Below are 12059 nucleotides of genomic sequence, written 5' to 3'. Positions count from 1 at the left end.
TCCAACATAAATAAGTCCTTGATGAGCTATTCCACTTAAGTTAATAAATTTACCGAATTTCCATTACTAACAATTACTATATTGTTCAATTGACTACTGTATACTCTTTAACCCTTATCCTCGAGTGGTCTCTGGGCCTTGATAAGTGGTGATACCTATGTAAAAGAAAAAGAAGAATCTGTTATTATATCCCTAGTAATAACGTTACGAATGTCTGTCATGTGTCATTGCAAACTACAGCGGTACAAAACACGGTCATTGACGCTAACGTGGTTTGTGACCTCATTTTCACCCATTTTTCTATGATATCTCTAACGTTGAAAAATTCTTCTGTCCCGAAAATGGAGAATTGATTATAAAAAGCAAGCGAGATATTTTCGAATAAATTGCCTTAAAATAAATGAGAACTTTTCAATAGTTCGAGAAAATGAATTTCTTATTTATTTTCAAATAGATTATTTTCAAATAGATTATTTAAAAATTTCTCATTCTTTTACAAACTAAGAAATTTCAAAATTTAGAGAAAAATAGGTTCACAAGAAACGTAAGCGTCTATTTGCTGATTGCACTTTTGTGCAGATGTAGTAATAATTATTATTTTGTTTTTGTTTGTTTAATATAAATTATTACAAAATGCATAGTTTTATATCGTAATATATCTATATGTTAATACGATACCGTGTGTCTTATTTTGAGTGTCATGCTTACATCTTTTTCTTCCGAGTAACTGTTGTTTAATTTTTATGGGCTTCCATTTCTTGTAATAAATAATTTTAGAATTCTTCGTAAGTTTTGGTTTCGGTTTTGATTATAGCTGATAACCCTTAAGTTATCTATTTTTTATGATTAATTTTACGAAGAATTCTTCATAAGTTTTGGTTTCGGTTTCGATCATAGCTGAAGAAACTCAAGTTATATATATATATATATATATATATATATATATATATATATTAAATTCAATAAAACCCCTCCAAAATTTGCTGATGAGGAGACCTTGCTTACCAAAAACTATATATAATTATTCTACATAACTTGATTTATACCACAATAAAAAGCATTGTTTTCCGAAACGATCGTACAGATAATTGATTTTGTTGTTGTTCCTTCTTATGAAACGGATTTTTAATTTAATTAAAATTTGATTTTTAAATTTTAAATTATAAATCACATTACTTAATATTGAATTAGCTCTAGAACATTTAACTATTGAGCTTATTATATATCTAAATTACAATGAGCACTTTCTATTTCCTGTATTTTAATTAAACTAGTAATTTCACTGTTACATTAAAATACACTCAGATCTTTAGACTATTGTTCTAATCTCCTTTAAATTATATATATATATATATATATATATATATATATATATATATATATATATATATATATACTTTCTCCATAAATTTTGGTTGATGATTTTTGGTTGTATTGTTGCTACTAATTTTAAAAGAGAAATAGCAAGTAAAACAAAGAGAATGAAAGCATTACAGGGGGATAATTGAGGGGGATTTTATTGAAAGATTAAGAGGGGCAAAATATAAGACTGAAATTAAACAAAGAATAAATGAATTTATTGGAAGCTTGGAAACATCATGGATTACAATAGAAAAATGCGAGCAGGAAAAGTAAGCTTAAACGTGGGAAAGTAAAGGATTAGTTGTTAAAACTGGAAAAGAAATGGGCAAGATATTCTAGTAAAAATTATAATAAATTTATAACTTAAAATATTGCAGCATTAAGAAATGATTTTAATTCAATTTATAACATTATATAATCTATTCTTAATGCTGCAATATTTTAAGTTATACATTTATTATAATCTCTTCTAGAATATCTTGTCTTTTTCTTTTCCAGTTTTAACAACTAGTCCTTTACTTGTCCATGTTTAAGCTTAACCATTTCATGCTCGCATTTTTCTATTGTAATATAATACAATAATACAATATATATATATATATATATATATATATAAAGATATATATATATACATATATATATATATATATATATATATATATATATATATATATATATATATGAAGAGATAAAGAAAGAACTCACCAAGTTATATGTTTATCAACGTTTCGTCTTTATTTCAATACTTCCTCGGGATGAGTAAATTAAAGAAAAGAAAATACCAGTACAATATTTAAAAATATACTTGTGAAAAGGATGTCTCTGTTTTATTTGAGAAGGATAAACGACATTGGCATTTCAAAATGTGTATAGTGTTGTGGAATAAGATTTTTTAACGTCTTATAGCCGTTTTGATATTGAAAAAGACATGATGCAATTTATGTGTTTTGGTAAAAAAATATAGCTGTTATAATTCGAACGTGGAGGTATAACTGGAATTAAATGAGTTTATCATTGTTTTGTTATTTATTGACTGATTATATTTATTAATTATTACAGGTAATATAAGTGGTCTTGCCTGTTTCTAAATTTAAAGTCTGTTCTTATATGAGTTTATTTAGGTTAAAGACGTAAATTGTAGAAACCTCCACGTTGTTTAATTGTGTTTGTGCTTGCGATTAACGCTTATTCACTAAGTCTTCGGCGAAATTTATTTGTAATAAATTTAACGATTTTTACTTGTTTCATGCTGTAATGAATGAGGGGGTAATTCATTAAGGGGGTTGCTATTTATTACATCTCTTTTATGTTCATCGAGCCTTTTCTATAGTTCACATTGAGTTTTACCAATTCGTTAAACGTGTAAGCATAATAAAGCCGGTAGCATGCTTCAAATACAAACTTTAATTATTTAATCTCTCAGATGCTCAAAATGTTCCCCTTTAATATTCCAACATTCTCCAAATTTCTTTATGAAACTATGACATACAGTGCGACACAAATCATGATTTTTATCAATTTCTGTGAATGCCTCATGTATGTAATCTTTTAATTCTACTACTGTTTTGGGTTTCTTCTCATAGACTTTGTTACTTACAACACCCCCAAATATATATATATATGTATATATAGGGATGCATGTTTGTGTATATTTGTACATGCATGTATGTGTATATGTGTGCATATAGAATGTATGTCTATATAGATAGAGGCATACATCTCTCTCTATATATATTTATATATAGATATATGCTGATACATACATACCTACATATACCTATACATAATATATGTGTGCGCGCACGCATGTGTGTGTGTGTGTGTGTATTATTCCAGCTTAAAGATATTAAAAAGTAAAGACAAGGAATCTAATGAAGTTATGATTGTGCACAATAAAAAGAGCAAGCTATATTTTTTTTATTTAATTTTAAGTAAACAAATTACATAGTACGACAATAACAAATCTAATGTTTCGATCAAATGATAATCTTCATCGGGTAACGTTAACTTCCAATCTCATAAGGAATGCCGTTAAAATAAAAATTAAAAAAATACGTCAAGTCTTTTAAATTTTAATGAAGGACCCATGTAACATTATTTACAACTCTAATAAAAAGAAAGTGGTGAGACTAATAAAGATGGATGTATTCGAGGTAGTGCGTAAGAGAAATGTTTAATAGTTCCTATTTATAATACCTCCCCACGGGACAGAGTTAGACACCAGGGTCGTTTTTAAAAAGAAACGAGAAATGTTTAATAGTTAAAAAGATGTCGGTCGACTCCGGAATAAAGAAATAGACAGGAAAGAGGAAACGGCGGATAAAGACGAGAGTAGGGTGGGCGGAAGAACTTAAAATGGTTAATACGAGTGGGTGGTAAAAAAGAAAGAATGAAATATAGTATTAGGTCGGTACAAAAATAATGTTGTTTTTGACGTTCAACTTCAAAAGATCATAACTCCTTTCATAATAAACTTTATTTATCGAAATAAGAACCATTAGAATCGACACATTTTTTCCAACGAGAAACAATTTATAGAAATCCAGAATTCTGGAAGCGATGAAGTCATTGAAGACTGAATCGGCATCATCTCGGCTTTTGAAGCATTTTTCGCGCAGGAAGTTGTCGAGATGCTTGAAAAAGTGATAATGGGTGGGCGAGAGGTCCGATGAATATGGCGGATTAGGCGGAGTCTCGTAACTCAATTTGTTCAGCTTCTGCAGGGTCAGTTAAGCCACATGCGGGTAAGTGTTGTGATGGAGAATTGGTCCCTTCATATTGACCAATCTTAGGCACATACGTTGGAGCTTCTGGTGCATTTTCTCAATTTTTCGGCAGTACTCATTTCACCCGGATTCAAGAAGCTGTGATTGATGACCGGCCGCAAACCACAAAACAGGCACCATAACATCTTTTTGGTGCAATTTCGGCTTCGGGAAGTGTTGTGGAAGTTCTCCGGCATCCAGCCACTGTGCCGTACGCTGCCGATTGTCGTAGTGGATCCACTTCTCATCACACGTCATAATCCGCTCGAGAAATGGGTCGTTTTTGTTGCGCAGAAGAAGCGTAGAAGATACCTCAAAACGACGATTTTTCATATTATTGTTCAATTCATGCGGCACCCATTTATACAACATTTGTTACTTCCCTATTTGCTTTAAATGGTGAACGACTGTTGATTTGTCAACCTCAACTTCAACAGCAACTTCTCACGTGGTTTGCGGGGATCAGCTTCAATTAAGGCTTTCAAATGTTTGTTATCAACTGCAATCGGCCGGCTGCGACCGTCTTCATCTTCGAGGCTTAAAAAAGAAAAGGCAAAAACACAAGAGGATGACCTCCAATCTGTGGTGGAATGGGGACATAAATGGATGGTCACATTCAATGCTGCCAAGACTAAACTGGTTTCCTTCAATAATTGCAAGAAACCTTCTCTGCCACCAATAGAAATGGCCAGTGATTCCCTGTCTGAGAGTGCATCTTTCAAACTGCTTGGCCTAATGTTCACAGGAAACATGAGTTGGAACAATTATATTGAAAACATTGCCAGGGCCGCTGCAAAGAAGGTAGGCTCTCTCTACCGTGCTAGAAAACTACTGACACCTGAAAGTATCCTGTACCTCTATAAGGCCACCATTCGCCCATGTATGGAGTATTGTTGTCACATTTGGACTGGTGCATCTGCTGCTAGTCTCTCGCTCCTAGACAAGGTTCAAAAGAGAGTCGCCAAGCTGATAGGCCCTGAACTGGCATTCAAGCTTCAGCCTCTGTCCCATCGACGAAACGTTGCATCCCTCTGCCTGTTCTACAAGTATTTTAATGGTGAATGCTCTGACGAACTTCAGACACTTGTGCCCCCACGACTTAGACACCCTCGACAAACCCGACAGGCAGCTAAATCCCACCCCCACACAGTAGAGATCCCTAGATGTAGAAGATCTTTCTATTCCAGTAGTTTCTTCCCCAGAACTGCTTCCCCAACTGTACTGACATGCAGAAGTTCAAGTGTAACGTGAACCGACATCTTGCTGCCCAAATCCCAACATAGTGCCCCAGTAGCTGCTGCCCCTGATAGTAGCCCCCTACACCACAGTGGCAATGTGCCTTGTTTGGGGTGAAAGTGTAATTTAAAAAAAATAGGATCCGTATTGTCTTTTTATATGTTTCATATATTTCTTTTTTTAAGTTTTGGGTTACATCTATGAGTTTTACTATTTTAATAATTGAATTCATTTCTACCTATATTTTAATTCTTCTTAATTCTTCAAGAACCACTTTCTTAATTTTCTCATATTTTGGGTCGTTAGGACTTTTATAATTATAAGTCTGTCATCTCTGGTAAGACCAATATATTCAACTTCAATGTCCCGTGTCAGGTTATAAATATAAATATAAATATATATATATATATATATATATATATATATATATATATATATATATATATATATATATATTCCTCGTTGTTAAAGATGTAAATGTATATTTGGGCATGCGTAAAAGTAACATTTTAAGTCGATTTACGCCTGCCAACTTCTAATATTTTTTAATTTTGGCCTCTTAGTAGCTATTCTTACCGGCTAAATGTAAAATAAAATTTGTTTCACGGGTCTAAATCCCTTATATCTCAAGTTTAAAGTCTGTGTAGCAATATTGACAGTGTAGTTTGGTAGAGACCGTTTCACACACTGATAGACAAGTTAACTTATTATTATGTTTATAGATTATTACGACAGTCCTTACTTTATTAGTTTATTCAATATGCCAGGATACTTTAATCTATTAATAGGTTGCAAAAAAAGTTCTTGCGAAAGTTTTAAATTTTTATTTCAAATAATCTATTTTCAAATAAGTTTGCGTTATAATACCTTTACTTTATATATCATTTTAAAGGGGGGTCATTCTATTTAATCGTTATAAAACAATTATCTTCTTTTCATAAGGTTGATTACAAGATGGAAAAAAGCAAATTCACAAATGTCTTATTTGAATTCAAGCTAGGCCGAAAAGCTATTGAAGCAGTCCGCAATATTAACGGAGCGTTTGGCCTAGGAACCACCACTGAACGCTCAGCACAATGGTTGTTTAAAAAATGCCGTGGCGGCAGCGAAAGTCCTGAAGATGATGAGCGAGGTGTTCGGTAATAGGATGTTGACAACTAAAAATTAAGAGCCTTAGTCGAAGGCAATCCACGTGCAAATGTTCGAGAACTTGCTCCTGAACAAGATGTAACGTATACGACGATTTCCAACCACTTGAGAAAGATAAGAAAGACAAAAAATCTTGATAAATGGGTGCAATCACGATTTGAACGGGAACCAAAAGAAACACCATTATGAAGTATAATCTTCTCTTCTTTTATGCAACAAGAACGACCCGTTTCTCGATGTAGTTGTGGCTTGCGATGAAAAGCAGGTTCTTTACGACAACCAGTAACGCTCAGCTCTGTGGTTAGACGCCGAGGAAGCTTCACAATACCTTCCGAAAACGGAGTTGCACCAAAAAAAATGTCATGCTAACGAAAACGCAAGATTTTTATGTTACTGGCATAAATACATTCTATTGCGTTCGTTAATTTTCATGCTCAACCTTTTCGATCAATAAATTTTTGTTTGAGTCGAGATATGTTCATCGAAATTTAAAGTTAAAAACCACAAGAACTTCCTTGTCAAGCTAATATATATATTAGCAATTTTCTTACTTATAACTAAAAATTATTACAATAGTTCATTATTCAAACTGTACTGTATTCTATTTGGTTTTATATTGTGTGTTCTATTTTATTCGTTTTGTATTTAAAATAATGTTTTGACCCGGAAGAGTCACTAAGGAAAAACACTTGCCCGGGGATTTGGAGGTGTTGATGCTGAGCAAATAAAAAAGAAAAAAAAGTGGTCAATTTTTTTAACTTTGACCCCTATTAGGACCCCTTAAAATGTTATTGTTTTGGGCTCAAATTCAGTTATTAAGTTAGATCCATGTCCACTGAACTTATATCTAAAATTTCAAGTGTTTAGACCGAAAATTGTCGGAGGAGTTTGGTAGAGTTCTCAAAGGTCAAATCGTTGAACTTTGACCCCTTAATCGCCAAATTTCTGGCCGAAATCCGGTCGCATCGATTTTGCCAAATCTCAGTACCCTGTATATCAAATTTCGAGTCTGTACACTAAACATTGACAGAGTTATTGCGTAGGGAAATGTACACACACACACACACACACTTTTATATATGTACTAGCAATGGGTGCCCAGCGTTGCCCGAGTGTTTGGAGGTGTATGCTGAACAAAAAAAACGGTAAATTTTTTAAAATTTGACCCCCATTATGACCCCTTAATATTTATTGTTTTGGGCTCATATCAAGTTAAGTTAGATCCATAATCAAGGAGCATATATCTTCCCTGAGCAAAAAAAAAAAAAAAAAGAAAAAGCTGTCAATTTTTTTTAACTTTGACCCCTATTATGACCCCATAACATTTATTTTTGGAGGCGCAAATCAAGTGATTAAGTTAGATCCATGTCCAAGGAACCTATACATAAAATTTTTAATTTTTAGACCCAAAATTGTCGGAGGAGCTTGGTAGAGTTCTCAAAGGTCAAATCGTTGGACTTTGACCCCTTAACAGCCAAATTTGTGGCCGAAAACCGATCACATCGATTTTCCCAAATCTTAGTACCTGTATATCAAGTTTCGAGTCTGTAGACTAAAAATTGACAGAGTTATTGCGTAGGGAAATGTACACAGACAGACAGACACTTTTATAGATATACTAGCATTTCATCCCGGCGTTGCCCAGGTGTTTGGAAATGTATGTTGAGCAAAAAAAAAAAGTGGTAGCAGGAAGGCAGGCTCGAACCCGTACCGCAAAGGAGGAAAAGAACGGGGTAAAACCTAACGTTTATGCTGCTACGACCACTGCCAAACCGGAAGCGACATTTTTTTAAATTAAGGCTGGACAATCTAAAGGAGAGGATAACTTTAAAAAATATCGGCGAAAAAAGTGACCCCTCTCTAGAAAAGTGTCTAGTTGAAGGGGAAGATATTAATGTTTTTAGCTAATTTTTCGATATTTGTCGTATGAAAGGTCGAACTTTAAAACAATACTGATCTTGATAAAATCCGTCGCCTGTATTGAAAGTTAAAGGCAGACATGCAAACATACATACATACATACATTTATATATTGGTAACTACAAATTTTCGACCCAAACTAATGAAAAAGCTTGCCCTATCTCTGAATATCCTTTATGTAAAATTTCAAATATTTAGACCAGAAATTGTCTGAGTAATTTGGAAGAGACCGCAGAGGTCAATTTTTTTAACTTTGACCCCTATTAGGACCCCTTAAAATTTATTTTTTGGGCTCAAATCAAGTTAATAAGTTAGATCCATGTCCAAGGTACCTATACCTAAAATTTCAAGTGTTTAGACCGAAAATTGTCGGAGGAATTTGGTAGAGTTCTCAAAGGTCAAATCGTTGAACTTTGACCCCTTAATCGCCAAATTTCTGGCCCAGAACCGATCACATCGATTTTCCCAAGTCTCAGTACCCTGTATATCAAATTTGGAGTCTTTAGACTAAAAATTGACAGAGTTATTGCGTAAGGAAATGCACACGGACACACAAATACACAGATACACAGATACACAGACACGTTTACTTTTATATATATATATATATATATATATATATATATATATATATATATATATATATATATATATATTCCACTGTTAACTAATAAGGACTGTTTATATTGTTTAATACAAATTCCAAATTGAACAGTTTAAAAAAACTAAAACAAGTGCAATTTATTAAATAAATAAAAACATTGCTTTATTAAAAAACAAAATTTTGATTCGCAACAGAATCTACGTCAGCGCAATCCTAGATATTTTTGTTTTTAATGAATAACTGTATTTATTTTTTTAAAAAACTGCACTTGTTTTTTGTCTTTTATAATTTTAAATTTAGAAATAAAATATTAACAATACATATTAATAAAGAGTGGGTTTGATATTATTTGACACACGTGCGCAACCAGAGCCTACACTATACAATAAATGAAACCTTAAACCTTGCTTCAATAACATCTGAATACGTCCCAATATTACCACCTACAGCATGGCACGTAAAAAAAATATAGTCTGACGAAGGTTTTGTTTTAATTCGAAAACTTGTTTTTGTAATAAATAAATGCATTTATTTATTTTTTAAAACTGCACTGCACTTGTTTTTCGTTTATTAAACTGTTAAATTTTGAATTTACATTGACATGTGTGTGTGTGTGTTTGTGTGTATGAAAATGTAAGTTTAGTAAGCCAAGTCATATAAACAAACATTTATTTGTTTATGAATCAAATTTTTCAACGTTATCACGCCTTCTTCAGAATAGAAGCATTTTTTTTATTTTATTTTTATTTTTTTTTGTTTGCTTTTTTCCTTTTGGCATGATGCCACTAAAAAAAATAAGATCCGCGCGATCTTTATTCGATGTCCAAACTAGGAGATACGCGAGATCTCGCGTAATATAAAATATTCAAGTTGTTCTTATTTATGAAAAATTGAAAATTTAACGCAGATATATTTTTTAAATAAACGAACATTTATTTGTGTATATATCAAACTTTTCTACGTCATCGCGCCTTCTTCACGATAGAAACAGTTTTTTTTTTCTCGCGTGTCCTAACATGAACATTTAAAAATCACCGTAGAAAAAAAACCCGCAGAGTTCTTATTTTTCTTAGTGGTATTAGGCCACGAGATAAAAAAAAATAAATAAAATGAGATAAACACTTTCCATCCTGGAGAAGGCGCGATGACGTCGAAAAGTTTAATTGATAAACAAATAAATGTGTATTCATTTATTTTACAAAATATATGCGTTGAATTGACTTACTAAACTTACGTTTTCAATTTAAACTTAAACCCCCACTCTATATCTGTGCCTAAATCAAAACGCGGATTCCATGAACAAAACTTCTTTCTTAGAACTGCACGCCTGTGGAACTCTGTTCTGTCTGCCTGCTTCCCACCGGACTACAACTTGGATATCTTCAAGTCCAATGTTAACAAAGTCCTAATGAACCGCCCCCTTAAGTAAACACTTCATTAAATCTCCACACTAACGTAATGTACTTACAATAACCCTTATCCCTGAGTGGCTTCCGGGCTTTGATAAGTGGTGATCACTGTGTAAAAAAAAAAAAAAGAAACAACGCTTTTATCACGAAAAAAAGAAACCTACATATTTCATATCACGTGCGACTTCGCGTACCTCCTGGCTTGGACATTTAAAAATCATCGTTGAAAAAACTGCACGGATTTTATTTTTCTTAACGGCATCATGCCACGAGGAAAAAAAGAAGAAAAAAACTGTATATATCCTGAAGAAGGTGCGATGAGGTCGAAAAGTTTGATTTTTTTTTTTTTTTTTTTTTTTTTACAAAGGGGCCATCACTTATCAAGACCCGGATGTCATTCGGGAAAAAGGGTTAACGGGTGTACGCTAGTCATCGGGATAATCAGCGTAATAATCATTAGTCGTGGAAATTTGGTATAATTAGATTATTTAAGAGGATGATTCAACAAGAGCTTGTTCAGAAGAAGACGATAATATTGTAGTCAGCTATTACAAACAAATAAATGTATGTATGTTTCAAAAATAGATCTGCGTTGAATTGGCTTACTAACCTTACATTTTAAATTTAAACTTAAACAACGCTATTATCGCTAGGAAAACCCCTGAAGTGATATACAAACTGTCATTAACATATTCAGTGATGCTCTTTGTATAAACAAATTGAGCTTGGGCATTTGGACAATGTGGAAACATTATTAATTCACTACCGCATAGCAGCAGCCGAATAACGCAACGGTTAGAAGCTCCGAATGGGGTAGTTGCTTGTCTAGCCGCACTGATGAACTGTGATACAGCGAAACAGTACTGTATGTGGATGATTATAAAATTATCAGGTCGCTTGGTGGAGCCCGGCGTTGCTCGGTCATAAAATGCGCATAATATGATCTTTTAATTCATGCAGATTTCTCATTTATTATTAGGGTTATGACAACAGCATATTATTTTCATTGTTTTGACTCTCGAGTATATATCCGACACAGTTGGACACAATTAATTAACTTAGGATAGCATAACTCTACATAAAAACATAAGATATCAAAACAAGGAAAAGAAAACCTGAGAATCAAAACAAGGAAAAGAATATGGTGTTGTCACAGCCCTAGTTATAATTATAGAGACAATTTTCTTTTGATTATTATTCGATTCATAATTTCAAAAGTTATATAAAACTATGACTTGGATAACATCCACTAGAATCAAAACTAGACCGTTTAGCGCTCCAACTTTAGTCGCTATTTATCTTTCCAGCGGCGTTATCGTCTTAGTATCCGAAAGATGGATACGAAAGGTTAAAATTTAAGCGACTTTAGGCTGTGAATGTTTAATTTCGCGCATGTGCAAAAGTAACAGCAGAAGTAATGTTTTATTTGACATAAGGTGCCAAGGTCAACTGTTTTGTTTTCAATTTTGACTCTTTAGCAGCAATTTTCCTGGCGTAAAACCAAATCAAAAATGCGCTATAGATCCAAATATTGTATATATCAAATTTCAACTCTTTAGACAAAATATTCAGCGAAAAGTTTGATACACCAAGAAAGTTACCTTTATATATATA

General features: G+C 32.9%; 1 pseudogene; it reads right to left on the bottom strand.

The window, feature by feature from the left end:
* Positions 1-2062: 2062 nt before the first annotated feature.
* On the bottom strand, positions 2063-10666 carry LOC145280336 (histone-lysine N-methyltransferase SETMAR pseudogene; annotated as a pseudogene).
* Positions 10667-12059: the final 1393 nt, after the last annotated feature.

Source organism: Euprymna scolopes, chromosome 7 (genome assembly GCF_053919585.1).
Source record: "Euprymna scolopes isolate OS-2025 chromosome 7, ASM5391958v1, whole genome shotgun sequence".
NCBI classification, from domain to species: domain Eukaryota; kingdom Metazoa; phylum Mollusca; class Cephalopoda; order Sepiida; family Sepiolidae; genus Euprymna; species Euprymna scolopes.
The sequence above is the reverse complement of the archived record's forward strand: the minus strand, read 5'-3'. Positions and strand labels throughout refer to the sequence as shown.